Consider the following 15,213-nt stretch of genomic DNA (forward strand, 5'->3'; position numbering starts at 1 on the left):
ACATGGCCTGCGAGTACCTTATTGGCTTCTAATAGACATCTCAAAAACAACACAATGTAATCAGCTCCACACACAACACACCCCTGGGCACCCAGTGGCATTTGCTTTACATCTGATTAGAAAGAGATCAGACAGGTGGTTTAAAGGTAAACTGCATTAAGAGCAAATGAAATCCATACACTAAAAATAGTTATTTGAAATATGGATTGTAATAATCTGGGTAGGTTTTGCATTTCATTGAGGAGCTCTGTATTTAACCAGCCTCCTTTCACTTTGTGGTTTTCATGCAAGAGCTATTTATTTTTATTTCCAATACCCAGCTAAAGAATGTTTAAATAAAATACATAAAAACAGGCCTTTTTTCAGTCAGTAAGAAATTCATAAGAACATTTTATGCATATAAGATTTTGTAAATCAAGCCAAACCTGTATTTAAACGTAGACAGCATCCCTTTAATATAACAACACAAATACTGTGACACTGATTTTATAATAATCTACTAGACTTTAGTCTTTCATTCAGTGCTGACAACTGTACTGTAAGAAATGTCACAAACATAAATAATAAAAGTCACTACCACAAGACAAAAGCAGTCGGAGATTGAAATTCTCTCAGCGATCCATTCCTGCTGCCTGGGAAACCACGTTAGGTTTTTCAACTCCAGATATAGCTGTTCCTGGATGATACAGTTCCCAAAGCTGTCACATCTGCCAGTGAGCACGGGAAAAAAATCCCACAGCCAGCGGATCCAGAGCAGGGGGGAGGGATCGGCTGGGAAGGAGGGGCAAGAAGAGAGAAGGGTCAGGCTCAGATGAGAGGAAGGGGTGGGAAGATTAAGGATGGAGAGGGAATGAGAGTTGGGAAGGAAAGGAATGGGTGGGAGCCAGGCAAGCCGAAGAGCAGGGCACAGAAACGAACCAACCCCACTGATAAAAACAAGTAGCTGAATGTTATGAGAAATGGCTCCTTCCAACGCCCAGACAAAGGCAGCAGCAGGCACTGGCACTTCACCCGACCTGCCTCCCCTTGCTCCCGGCCAGCCCCCATGCTCTCAGGATGCAGGCTCTCCCTCGCACAGGCACTTGATGATAGCAGAGCGCGGAGCTCGTTCAGCCTCACTCGGGCAGCTCCCCGATCCAAATAAGCCTTCCCTTCCCTTCCCTCCCCGCTGCAGCACCGAACTCACTGCTCGGCTCCTCGCGCCGCTACCGCGGGTCTGGACACGGCTCCCTACGTTCCTCCCGCCCGGACCGGAGGGAACGCTCCGGCCCCGGGCTCAGCAACGCCAGTCCCATCATTTCCAAGTCCTCCCGCAGCTCATCCGCCAAACTGCTCTGGCCAGCTCCGAGAGGAGAGGCAGAGGAGGAGAACTCTTCCTACAGGACCGGAGGAACTGCAATATGCAGATGGAGTTTGCAGTGGGAAGATGAAGATCGCAGAGAACCCGCCAATGAAAAGGAAAAGCCCATTTCCCTGCTCTGCTCCGCAGGTCAGTGGCATGTGCTGCCCTGGGAATGGCTCCAGGTTAACCAGGCCATCAGCCACGCGTGGCACATGCACACACGTGTGTTCACACCGAGGGGGTGGGAGGGTGCACACAGGGAGCGCAGCCCAGACCTACAATCCTCCTGGTTGCCTTCCTGAGCTTTTCCACATCCTTTTTATTTATAACAGGCCATCAACATTCACAGCAGTTTGCAGACATGACAGGTTAGGTCCCTGAGGAGCTCACAAACCCAAATGTGACTTCACTCAGCAAGGAGTGGCAACAAGGGTCAGTGGAAAGCAAAATGGTCCAAAATCTGAAATGGGATCTGAGAGCACAGCTCTGACACCACGACACCTTTCTCAGTTGGCTGCAATTCTAGTTTTAGAAATACTGGTTGAGGCACTTTTTTCCTCCTAAGGGAGAGTGGCTATTTACTTGCTGTGCATCCCTTCCCCCGTTCCAAGTCCTTTCCTTGCACTCCTCTCCCTCCCCAGCCCCCCATGGCAAAGCTGCGTGTCAGAGCGAAGCAGCAGCACAGCAAACTGATGTAATGCTCTAAATCCTGCCCAAACACACACATGAGAGCACAGATTAATATTACATTAGAAATAAGCTTAGGGAGAGACATATTGGTTACATTGGTGGGTTTATTCCTGCCAAATGAGAAGAACAACTCAACTGTTGGAGATTTTTTGCCATACCTCCACTGAGCAGGGTCTGAAGGCTGCAGTGCTGCCTCTTCCTCCCCTGCTCCATTTCCTTGCTCATAAATTAGGGTAGAACCTAAAAGCCAGTGAATGCCTGTTTGCTCAGCTTGTTTTGGACGCTGCTGGGTGACATATGTGTGTTTTAGCTATACTACACCAAATTCATTCTGGGACCTATCAAAGCATTTGCAAAGAAAAGACCTCTTGAACTCTGCAAAACCAGTGCTGGCATGTCCCAGTCGCTAATGGGCTTTCCCTTGACAACAATGAAGTTTTCCCCTATTTACAGGCCCCTAGGAATCCCAGCTGAAGTCACTGTTCCATCGGGCCAGTCAGTCTCTGAAGTCAGGCCCCACCCTCCAGAAGTTTCATCTAAACAGACCAAAGGTGAGGAAAAGGAATTATTATCCTCATTTGCAGACGAGACAGAAAAAAAATTACTAGCCTTGTTTCTTCCCAGCTATGTCTAGAACAGCAAATCTGAAAGAGCTCCCAGGTATGTCTCCTGGCCACTTTTTAACTTTCTGTCAAGGCCAGACCCAGGCCCAACACACCCTGGCTACACAGAAAACACAGGTGCACAGCCCCAGCGGCAGCCAAGACACACTCTGACCACAGGTTTGATCTTCACACCAGCATGTAGGTCCAGACACTGTGACAGAGCCCAGCAGCACAGACAGAAACCACACCCAAATCTCAGCTGCAGTCCAGGGCCTTCACTGTAAGAGCAGCCTTTCCCCCTGGGTTTGGTGTGTGAGAGGGTACAGCCACCAAACCCCACTGCAGCACCACAGGAAGTGGCAACTCGTGTCCACCCAGAGCCAGCAGGACACGTGTTGCAGGTCCCTGGGCTGAGCCCAAAGCTGTGTGCTGCAGGTCACTGGGCTGAGCCCAAAGCTATGACACCAACTATGACCCTTTTTCCCCACTTAATGTGAGCTGTGTCCTGCTCTGACTGTACCAAACCACGCAGTGCCTCACACCTGCACACCTCACTGATCCCTGTCCCAAGAGCAGCTGCTTTGTTCCACAGCCATTTAATGACATTATTTTGCCACAGAGGATGCATCAGGGTTAAAAACGAGTGGTTATATTCTGCTGTTCATGCAAAACACCAAAGAGCTTCAAGAAAGGGCTTGAAGGATTCAGGGCTTCAGTTTCCACTGTCTCGTGTGACAGATCCATTCAAAATCAGCATAAAAATACTACCAAGATTAGAGTAAGAACATTTAAGGTTCTGTCTCCAGAAATCCGCATGAAGAGCGACAGCATCTCTGCCAGACAAGAGGTTACACTGGGACAAGCGCAGGGGCCACATCTGGCAGGCGGGGTCACATGGCAGGGGAAGGAGCCAAGGCGCTGGCTGTGCCTGGGAACACGCCACGCCACGGCCCTGGCACCGCGGCTCCAGCCCAGCGCCGGGCCCGCACCCACGCAGAGCCAGCTGCCCCTGGCACGAGGGGTGACGGCAGGAACTGCAGCCCTGTGCTGCCCGTGGGCACGGCTCACATCTTACTGTGTGCAGGGACAGTCATACACCGAGCAGGGCTGAGTTCTCCCAGGCAGCCCTGCCCTGGCAGGGGCACTGTGCTCAGTCCTGGCTCACAATGCTCACTCCAGCAGCACAGCCAGGGCCTGGCAGAGACACCCCAGCCATGTCCCAGTCACCCAATATAGAGATGCAAGAGTTAAATTTCATCCCAACCAACATCATCAAACCATCTTAGTCCCTGTTTATGCTCATCATGTTCTCCCAAAGTGAGATACAAATATGTTCAATTGCTGTCAGCAGCCTGCAAGGCAGTTTGCCTGTGTTATCCCCACAGCATAACTATGGGAAAACTGCAGCCCACACAGTGTGCCCCAAAACACAGAGGAGACAGACTGGCTTGAACCCCTCAACCTGGCTGACTCTCAGTGCCTTCCTGCTCGCTGCTGCCAACACCGAGATGGAAACAAATCGTTACAGACAAGTCTTCTCCCAGGGAATATCGGTTCTCCTGCTCTGTTTGCAAAGGGCAGACCTGCCACGAGTATGAGTGCTCACATAGCCTCAGTAAAAACCAGGTTAGAACCTGAGGTGCCCTCGGAACACAACACAAATAACTGGTATTGGCTGCAGCTATACTCTGTTCATCAATTAATTACAAAATAATCCATTTACTAACACTACCAGTTAAATGGCTCAGCCCTGGGGAAAATGTAATTTCCTGAGATATTTCTGAGGGAAATAGAGTTCAGCTTTCAGTCTTTGTGCACCCTCCATCCTCCTTGCTCTCTTTTGCAGCCAAATGGAAGATCAATCTCAGAACCAACAGTACTGTCAGTAATGACCCCATCTCAGTGCATTAGTCCTCAAGCTACAGGGTAATCCTGCAACTTTAAACCATATTGAGAAATTCCCTAAAAACATCCAAGTGTCCTCCACTACAGTGAATCTGTGCTGTCAAAACTCAAAGGCAGGGGACTGGGGCAGGGGCTGGGTCGGTACCACACACACGTCCTGCCCAGGTACAAGACTCCTGTGCTGCTCCCCACGGGATGGAACTTGAGCACCATCCCCTGCTCACTCCCCAACAGCACAGTCTGTGTAATACAGAGCTCAGAGCCCGGCTGAGCTTTCACTTGCAGTTGGGCTAAGCTAGTCCAAGCTGTTTTAACCAGTTTTCTTTAAAGCAATTTGCACAAGCATTTAGCTCTTTTCTCTCCCTGTGAATTTCCCTAAGCACATTAAGGAAGTAGGTTAAAAAGAGCTCTTTTTTCTTCATTGGAGGCAGGACAGCCAAACTTTTAAGGAATTCTCCTTAATTAATTTCATTCTCCTTGGGAAAGAAAACCATTTTGTGACCAAACAAGAGTTATGTTTCTCACTTTTGCAAGCAGCAGGACTCGGAGTGTCCTCCCCAGGTACATCCACGCTCACACCCATCTAGACAGAAAAAAACCTGTGTAGGAGCAGGCTTTCCATCTGGGAGCACAGTTACTAATCCAGCCAGCTATCTGCTTGGCCAGTGTTTGGTCAGCTTTGCTACTGAGTACAAAAAACATTGCTCCCACAGCACACACCACGTACATACCAAGGCAGCACGGAATATCAGCATCAATAACCAGCTTCCTCACACTCCAGGAATGAGACTTTCCAATGGGACAGGGCTGGAGGGAGAGTCAGGCAGCAGTTCCCTTCCCCAGCAGCTGTGTAAGGGCTGACTCTGGTTTTACCCAAGCACAGGACTCAGAAATGCAGAGGAAGACTCAGCAAATGTCTCTTGCTCTACATACATCCCCCAGCCTCACCCAAGAGCTTGCACTCACCACAAGTTTCTCTTCTGTTTTTCAGTGCTCTGTCCCCAAATACATTAAAGCACTAATGTCCTGGCAAAGAAGAAAGCAGAGATTAATGGACAGGACTGGTTTCTGTCACTGCAAATACTCGGCTGTACAGTTGGTTACCACCTGACAAAAACAATTAAGTACAAATGCCCAATAGAATCGTAGATTGCAATTTTAATAGGAGGAGATTACCCAGCTTCCAGCCAGCCAAAACACTCACACCCAGCCCCACACGAGTACTACAGCGTGGTTTCAGCAGGAGTGCAGAAAGGATCCTGGCCAGCACAGCAGCCCGAGGTTGGCAGTGCACACAGGAGGGTTTAACTGGACCTCTCTGTAAGGTACACTGAGGGTCCTCGCAGATACCACAGACTTCACAGCAGACGTTGCTCTGTCTCCCGTAAAGGCAACGAGCTGCGTGTTCCTGACATGCTGTCTGCTCTCTCGAGCATCATCCAGTGCAATTCTTAACCCCTTCTTCATCCCAAGGTTCTAAGAGCATCACCCTTCTCAAATTCAGCAAGGCATTTTCCCTGCTGCACACCCCATCCACTTGAGTGTCAGTCGGGTGAATCACTGGACCCCAACACCACAGCCCCACACCTTGTCCCACTTCAAAGACGCCAGGAAGCCAAAACCACGAGATCTTACTGGCAATCCTGCTGCAACAATGCTGGTGGTGGACAATTCCAAGGCAGAGGAGTAAGAAGGGTCTGGAGGCAAACTCTCTCACTGTCATGCAGCAAAGCCGATTGGAGGACAGTGTTGCTGGGCTGTAAGAGCAAAGATGAAGTAAACTCCTTCCCGAAGGAATCCAGTTCCCAGTTTTTCTTCCCATCCAGAACCATCCCTTGAGAGAAAAAACTGTATGACCCCTCGAACTATTCTGCTCTCCCTTGGCCCTAGGCTGGCACTGCCGACACACGTGGTGGGATCGTTACACCGATCCTTGGCACGGCTCAGCTCCGAAGGGAAGGGGTTAAGCCAAGGCAGCAGAGCCACTGGGGAGTGGAGACATTAGTTCAAACTGACAAACCCAGTCCTCTGTAAACACAGGGCACAAATCCCACGCAACAGCGGCCATTAGGATGGCTGTTATGGCTTTAAAGCAAGCAAGCAAGTCAACGTCCATCCCCAAATCTGCGGGAGGGCACTTACCCCTGACTCCTCATTGCTCTGTGCCCAGAGGTGAGGTGGGAATGCTCCGCCACCGGAATCCACTCACACGCCGATAAACTTGAGAGAGAAAGACGGCAGGAGAAAGCGGGAGTAGAAAAAGGGGTGGAGGCAAGTCTGACATGTTTGTACAGTGCCTGGTGCACCTAAGCTGCCGAGTTTGATTTCAGGGTGTGGTAGCAGATGGGACACAGAAGCACTCGGCACAGAGAAGCCTCAGAAAACGACATATGCCGAAAGCAGAGCCTCCTGGGACCATCTCACCTTCTCCTCACTGTCTTCTTTCTTGGTCCCTAGAGGGGATGAGAGAGAACGAGCTCAGAGTCACACCTGGGCACCGAGGTGTGCTGGGTCTTTGGCAAGAACCTTTGGGAGATCCTTTCCCATCCCCTCCGCCCCACTCCACTGTGAGTTATTAAAGCTCCGCTCCTCGGCTCTTCCCTCTCGGCTCCACAGCCTCGGGGCCGGGAGCTGCTACAGCTCCTAAAGAACTCGCCATCTCGCCCTGTGTTTCAGGACCTGCCACCAATCCCTTGCCGTTCCCGGCAGGAAAGCTCGGATTGCTGGCTCTATGGCTGGTTGGAGAAGAATTCACCCCATTGATTTGCATTGCAGATGAGCAGCACATGACCTGGTGCTTTTCCTTTTGCCCTGTCCTACCGTGAGTGAGTCAGTGCTGCCGGCTCTGGAGTCTGGGATCGCCCTCCCATCCCGCTGTGCTGCCTGTGCCGTGCCTCTGGGTTTCCTGACTGCTGGAAATACTCTCCTGAATGACTCGTGCCCAGCAGGACACCAGCTCCACCACCAGCAGCGTGGGACGCGCAGGTGAAAGAGGCAGAGGACGCTTTGGGGATTACAGCTCAGGAGAGGTCAAGAGTTCCTGTCAAGCAATCCCATCAGCTGCTTTTGCTCCACTGCAAATCAAGAGGATTCTTGGCCTCTCCAAACCACTAACAATCCTGGTTTAACCCTCAGGTGCTTTTATGTCCAAAGACCCCAGATAAAAGCGATAAAAATCCACCCCCATGACTTTTTAGGGGGTTGGTTTGGGCTTTTTTTTTTTTTTTTGTCCAGCAGAGATGGGCCAGCCCAGTGACCTTTTAGCCTTGTTTCCTCATTCCCATTTCCCTTCCTACCTCCTCATCCCACCTCAAAAGGCTGCAGAATGTTCGTACAACAACCAGGGTCACAGAGGATTCACCAGCTCTAGGGGACTACAATGGAGTAAAGACCAGGGGTTCATAGAGAGAACCTAAAGGAAATCCTGGCAGTGGAGCTGATGGTCTGAGGTTCCTAATCCTCATTTGCAGACCTGCCAGCTAAGCTGTGGAAGGCTCCTTCCTGAGCGTGCAGTCACCACTTGGCTGTTCCACTGCAGGTCCCTGCCTGCCACAGCCTGCCACACAGACCCGGGTTTCCTGCCTGCTCCCTCCCTAGGATACAGGAAATACTTCGCCAGGTTCCTTTCTGTCTGGGGATTAGCTTGTCTTTCCTCCAGGGCAGGCCCTGTACCCAGATGTAATAAAAAAATGAAAGTTCATGTTAATAGTAAAGAATAGTAAAGAATGTGTGTCCCCCCCCCCCCGCCCCGAGGGGACAGCATTCTTTCCCAAAAGGCTGGAAGGAACTCCACGGCAGAGGATCAGAGGGGAGGAAGCTGAGGTGATCCTGGGAGGTGTGGAGGGAACACCATAGGGAGTGCAAACTGTCCCTGTCATCTGTGCACCAGGGCTTTGCTGCTGTGCCAGGCACAGAGGAGTCATCCCCAGCACCAGGGCGTTGGGAACGCCACAAATGGCATTTCCAGTCTACAAGGAGTCACCCAGGCTTGGAGTTGGTTCCAGATTTGCATGAGGATTCTATTTCCTGGGTTATGTGCTGAGACAGTCCTCTAGAACAAGAGAAGTTCTTTATAAATGGAAGAGCCTGATTTTACTTACCAAGACACAAGCTTAGATGAAACCAAGGCAGCCCTGAGTCGGTGTGAACCTCTGCTACCTACAGTCTTAATGAAAAATTAGGACACTCACCAGTCTTTCTATTCACAACTCTGGTCCCAGTAGTCCCACTTTGAAGAAAAGTTTCCCAGTAAAAGCGACACACCTCTAATTTTCCCCTTTAGCAACCGTTCCTTTATTACACATTTCACTGCTCCTTGCCTGCCCACTGCTCCCTTCTTACCTAGAGAATTGCACAAGACAATGTAAATAATTACACAGGTCCATGTCTATAAACACAGGCCTCCACACTCCACTCCTCCTCCAGCTGCTCTGTGCTGGTCCTCCAGGCCTGGCAGCACTTGTGCTGCAGGCTACTCTGACTAAAGGCTTGCATTGCAGCCTGCCTCATTTATCTGCCAGCAAAGGCCCTTCCGTGCTCCCTGTCCCCTCCCCAGACACAAAGCAAAGCCAGTTTCAGATCCCAAGTGCTGATCTCAGCTGGCTCCTCACCCTGCCCAGTCACGTCACTGCGCCGGGAGAGCTCCAGGACCTCACGTCCTGCACTGCTGCAACAGGTTCCATTGAATCCCTCTCCATCTCTACAGAACACACTTTGGTGAGGAAAAAAAAACACTATTCAATGTTTTCCTACTCCAAAAGGCAAGACTAGGCACTTCTAAACTTCAAAAGTAAAAAGTCAGAAACACCCAGGCCAACTCTACCATGTACCATCTCTTTCTGTCTGGAGCCTGTGGGAATGGCAAAATTGCTAAGGAAAAATTATTTTTATTCAACAAAGCTTCCAGGAGAAGCCTAACACCAAGGAACAGGAGATCTGATACATTCAGGAAGTCCCAATAAGAACTACAGCAATTCCACCCACAGAGCCAGACCTTCCAGCTGCGCTCCACCGAGCTCAGGGATTCGACAGGAGGCACAAATGCTCTTCCACAAAGAGCTCCTTCCCTCCTCTCTTTCATGGCCCTGCAAATCCAGAGTAAGCTGGTCAGGAAAGTGAACAAAATACACCAAGGATGGGGCCAGAGGGGTCACTAGGAGAAGAGCTGCGTTGCAAATTCACACATCAGCACCAAGTGGTGGGAGGGAGCTGGAGATAGGAATCAAGTCTGGGAGTCTCATAATCACCACATGACATTAGCCAGGGCTGGAGATAAGGAGGGAGCAATCCAGAGGCAGTTTCGCTTTAACTGAGATCTTGCAGCTCAGCCACCTCCCCCCGAGGCTCTCGTTCAGAAGGGGGCAGGAGGTGCCAGGAGAGCTGCCTGCATGGCCCAGCCTGGGGTTATCCTCCTGCTCACTCTGCATTCCTGCCCTCGTCCAGGGAGTGTCCAGAGATCCCAGCAGGACTAGGCCCTTCCAGCACTCCCACCACACGAGCGCACCCCGTGTGCTTGCAAACTCTCCAAGGTTTACAGTCTAAACCAGGTGGCATTTTTTTCCAGTTCCAAACAAAACACAAATGCGTCGGAGCTGAAGAGCTGGAAGTTGGTTTAGCCAGAGTGCACTCAAATCTGCCAGGGCAGTGGGGAGTTTGGAGTCCCTCTTCACCATATGCACATTCCAAGCACAACCAGCCTGGGTCACATGGAAAAAGGAAATTTTGGCTGCTTCAGGCTCTCCTTGGGCTACAGCCAGTTCTCCTGAGCCAGGCAAATCCAATGGTGGAACAAAGCACAGCCAGCACAGAAATTCTGCCAAACTGAGAACACTAGCGGCAAGAATCACAGAATCCTCAAGGTTGGAGAAGACCTCCAAGATCATGGTGTCCAACCTTTGACCCAGCATCACCTTGTCACCCAGCCCAGAGCACTGAGTGCCATGTCCAGTCGTTCCTTGCACACCTCCAGGGCTGGGGACTCCACACCTCCAGCCCCTTCCAATGCCTGACCAACCTCTCCATTAACTAAGGAAAGCAGGTTAAGCTTAAAAGAGTAAGAAAACAGCAGACTTAAAAAATTTCAACTCCCACTCTGGTGAGAAGTTGAAGCTAAAGCTCAAGAAGATCACCTGAACACAGCACAGGCTATTTTGCTACCGGTTAAATTCCTGTGGCTTGGTAGACATTCCCTGCAGATAAAATCAATACAGCTTGGATCACAGCCACCTCACACTTCTTCCAGATCTTTTACTTGCAAAAACTGCACACACTCATTTGGTTATAACAGAATTAACGTCATGCTCCACCAGACAAGCCTGTGCCACCCTCTACAAAAGGTGCATCGGCTGCTTCCCACAGAAGTCAGGACGATCAGTCCTGCAATGGCAGCAGCCCAGCAGAAAGCCAGCGTTGCCTACAGATTCCCAGGTCACCTTGGGAAAGTCATTCTGCACGCTGGTAAAATGACTGTGACAATGCTCAACTCCCCCACAACAGAGGCGGCTTAATCTGTTGTTTTTCCAAGCAAGCTGCGATCCTTGAGGATGCTATAGAAATGCAGATTGAAATCCTGGGCTGGCAGCAGAGGAGCACAGACCCAGCCTCTGTCCCCAGTAACTAGGTCAGTCAGCTATCGCTCCAGAATTAACCAGAATCCAGCAATTCCTAGTGGACAAAATAACGGCAGCACGAGTCTAACACCCTGTGCTGTTATTACCCTCTACCTCTGGGTACGTTCAAACCCAACTCTCAAGAGCTTAGAATAATTGGAGGGTTGGAACTTATGCTTGTCAAAATCCAGGCACGTGGCTCCATGCAGCACAGGTTTCCCATCCCACTTGCTCGTGGAGGCAGGGAACAACTCAGCCTTAGGCAGCTGAAGGCATTCAGCCCACCTCAGGAAAATCAGGAAGCTGCACTGCTAATGCCGTGGCAGGGAACGGGTGTCACATGCCCTGCCTGCAGCAGCCCCCCTGGACAGCGGGGGCAGGAGGGGCCTTTGCCCTACAGTGGGGTATGGGATCTTATCTGGGGGGAAGGCTGGTAGGGGCAGGGCAGCTATTGGAATAGAATCTGAGGAAGAGAAGAAGGGAAGGGTTGACTCTTGCCATGGGGATGGGTATCCAAAAGTGCATCTCAACCCCCTTCCAGTGGATGAGTGCTCAAAAGTTACTTCAACCCGCTCCAGCTGCTGAGGCTGGACCAAGCATTTGCTTTCCTCTCACTGGGAAGGAGATGGGTAAAGGGTTAAACCGGGGGGGAATATGTTATTATTATTACTATTATTTATTTTCAAGCTCTGTTTTTCTCAGCAGCCTGGCCTACAGTTCAGCAGCCACAAACCTGCCATGCAGGAACTGGACCTTCTTGTTCTGCCACTGAAAGCAGCATGTCCCAATATTGTACCCTCGGTTTCCCTTGGCTCCACAAGCTGTGAGTGCTCTGGAGGGGTTGGAAAGGATTAAATGGTTATAATCCCCACTTAAAGATTTATTGATATAATATAGAAAAATGGTAGCTGTGACAACCTTGTCTGGTGCTCTAACTGCTGCAACAGAGGAGAGAGGAAAAGTTCATTTCTACCTCCCATAAGAGTGATTTTTGGTCTTTCCTGACAGTGGTTACAGAAGCCTCTTATTTTCTTTATCTTCAGCAATCTCCTCCAGCCTTCATTCGGGCTGGAATTTATACCAGCCTCAATCCCAGTCTAACAGATCCCACACCAAGGAGCTGAAACAGGCACTCAAGTCAGGCAGTGCCTGTTCCAGAGGACAGGCACCCCACACTGGGCGCAGCCACAGCCCTCCTGAGCACATGGACCTGCTGGCTCCTGGCAGGGCAAACATCCTTCCTTGGGAATGAGCCTGGGCCCTGCTGGCAGAGGGGAACCATGGTGGAACAACTCAACTGGAATCCTCTTCCACGTGACACCAGAAAATAATCTGCTGAGACATATCTATTTATAGCTATATAAACATTAAAGGAAATCTCCACATTCTGAATTATAATAATTCCAGAAGAAAGGAGCGACATAAGACATAGTCATTTAAGCTGTAAATAAAATGTAATGTTTCCCATTCTGCACATTTAGAGATTCCGAAGATGGCATTGTAAAAATATCGGAAAAACTTCAGTTCATCATCTACTTCATCATTCCTCAAATTACTAATTCAAAAACACATTTCTTGCTCATGTGCTCTCTGAAGTGCCAAATAAATTTTACAAGTAAATGAATTCAGAAAAAAATACCTTACAGGAAGTATTAACTTAGTTCATTTGCACATGTGACCTTTGAAAACAAATTCTTGTTAATGCTCAGAATAAGCATTTTCTTACTTAGGTCTTCAGAACTTTGATGAAAACTGAAAGCCTGGGGTAGAGTTGTGCCCAAAGATTTTCTACAGAAATACTTGAGTAGTTATCTGGAAAATTCCTTCATTTCCTTTTTTGGACTGGGACTGCCATTTGTTGAAGGTACAGTCACATCCCACTGACGGTGATCCCAGACCACCAGTCAGGAGTAGCCAGACAACTGAGGTGACCCTGAGTTCCAAGAGCCCTTTCAAAAAGGTGCCTTTAGATGCCGCAGCAATACAAGGCTCTGTTCCCTAAGGAAGTGCCTGGCTCAGCTCTCGTCACTCAGCCGCTGTTGGGACGTGCTCTGGGAGAACACATTTACAACTTGGAAGAGAACACAAGAGCCCAAAGAGCTTGGCAAACACCCGGTTTGGGAGTGAGCGGCACAACTGGTGTTTTCTTGCCTATTAACACCAGCCTCTATTTGTAAGAAGGGGTCAGAAATCAGGGGGTTCCTTCAGTAGCAGTCACAGACAGGAGCATCTTACAGCTGATGAGGTGCTACAAGACCTGAACCACACGTGACATTGGTTATTACACTGAGGTTTCCAATGAAGTAAACAGCACGTCTCATTTTATGCCCCATATATTGCAGAGCAGCAGCTGGGTTTGCAGTCTGATTGCCCCCTTCTCCCTGCACACTCCAAGCTCTGATTGCTGCAGATTTCCTGTGAGAGTGCCCAGAGTGGACAGCCTGCTGCAGCAGGAACAGCTCAGAGGCCACTCCCCAGAGACTTCTTCCCAGAGTCAGCCCTAACAGCTGTTCTGGGGGTGCAATCCAAAATCCCTTGAAAGCAGAGCTTTTTCCCTGACTTCCATCAGTGCTCCCAAGATCCTGATTCTGAGCTGTACGTTACAGGAAAGAAGTTAATTTCTAGCATTGTTATAGGCAGTGATGTACTCTCTTGGCCAGGGCCCAAAGTACTCATTATGAAGTGTAACACCCTGCTTAATTCTTCCACAAGCCAGTCATAAGGCTACTATGAATTTTAATGAGCACTGAATCAAGACCCAGATGGTTTTTTAAGCCAAATTATCCTGTTCTTGGTTATTTTAAGATCTGTGCAGAGCCTCCTGGCCACCACACAAATTAACTCCTCTGGTTCAGATTAAGGAAAAACTTTCATACCTCTTTTCCCCATCTAATAAGCCCAGCTCTCCAGCTCTGCTGTGAAGACCCTCAGCTCCTGCTGTGCCTTGAGAAGTCACAGATTTGAAAGAAAACTCCAAGGCTGACACATTTTGGGGGAAAAAAGGTATCTAGAATATGTGGCAGAAAGGAGAGTCAGAAGGCCAGAAGGGCATCACTGAGGTAGCCCTGACACCACAGACAGCCCAACTGAACCCGTTCTCTGGGGAAAACCGATCAAGCTCAGAGACATCAAGTTGACATGATCCGTTCACAGTCACTGTCTGAAGCTGCTGGGTACATTTGCTATCTAGTTTAAAATTACACGTTTCATTTTAACAACTAAGCCATCTTTCCCTCACGTGGTGTTTCACCTCGCCACACCAGAGCAGCAGGACATGGGCCCTGGCAGGGGATGCTGCTGCAGGGCCTCAGCTGGGACTGCACTCACTGCTCAGGACCAGGCTGCTCCAAGCCCCATCTGGCCTCACCTGTGGGGCTTGTTCTTTTTGCATTCGGGGACTATTTCCCACCATCACCACCAAAACCATGTCTGGTAAACAGATGGACATCACAGAAATGAGAGCATGACATGGAAAGGCAACCTAAACTGAAATGCAGCATTATGCAAGCCAGTTGTGGAGAAGAAATGCTGTTATGTCACTGGCTATTAGTCAGGAGTGGTTAATAAGTTTATGCTATTTAACCACCTCATCAAAACGGGCATCACAGCTTGAGGAATGCAGACAGAGCTCTGAGATGATTTCACAACTAGAAATGAGGAGTGGGAGGGAAATAAGGAAGAGCAAGATGGTTTAATGTCCTTTCTTGCCTCCACATGCATGACACATGGCTCAGTTGTTCCAAGTCTGGCCTGAAGTACCTATTTTTAATTCACTGTGAACACCCTGACTGAGCAGCAGGACTGCAAGTGCCACATTGAACTTGTCATCACTTGCTACAGCAGAGAAGGAGCTTGACCTCAGCTCTGTGCTGGGATGGCCAAGTCCAGCTCAGGAGCTCAGCCAGCCCAGCCTTCGGAGGCGGCCCAAGAGCCCCAAGCAGCTTGTGCTGTAACAGGCTTCAGTCCCTTTTGACTTGAACCACATTTGAACTTCTTAGCAGTGAAAAATCCTTCTAGCCTGTTCCTATTCCTCTGAGCAATTGCACACAGGCCCCTCATTATT

At 49.6% G+C, this 15,213-nt stretch overlaps 1 protein-coding gene across 6 annotated transcripts in view; it reads right to left on the reverse strand.

The window, feature by feature from the left end:
* Positions 1 to 15,213, reverse strand: part of PAK6 (p21 (RAC1) activated kinase 6) — a 36,988-nt gene that overhangs the window by 19,033 nt on the left and 2,742 nt on the right. For 2 of the 6 annotated variants that reach the window (XM_027903728.1, XM_027903726.1), the window contains 3 exons: positions 6,685 to 6,995; positions 6,178 to 6,299; positions 5,509 to 5,568 (listed from right to left, as the gene is read on the reverse strand). The gene's annotated coding sequence lies outside the window, so the exon portion shown is untranslated. Of the gene's footprint in view, positions 1 to 577; positions 996 to 1,182; positions 1,910 to 5,508; positions 5,569 to 6,177; positions 6,377 to 6,684; positions 6,996 to 15,213 lie in introns of those variants that run through there. The other 4 variants (XM_027903727.1, XM_027903732.1, XM_027903729.1 and 1 more) reach the window with 4 other exon arrangements.

The sequence above is a fragment of the Empidonax traillii genome, unplaced genomic scaffold (assembly GCF_003031625.1).
Source record: "Empidonax traillii isolate 1590-97213 ecotype Southwest subspecies unplaced genomic scaffold, ASM303162v1 scaffold992:size1346157, whole genome shotgun sequence".
In the NCBI taxonomy this organism is placed as follows: Eukaryota; Metazoa; Chordata; class Aves; order Passeriformes; family Tyrannidae; genus Empidonax; species Empidonax traillii.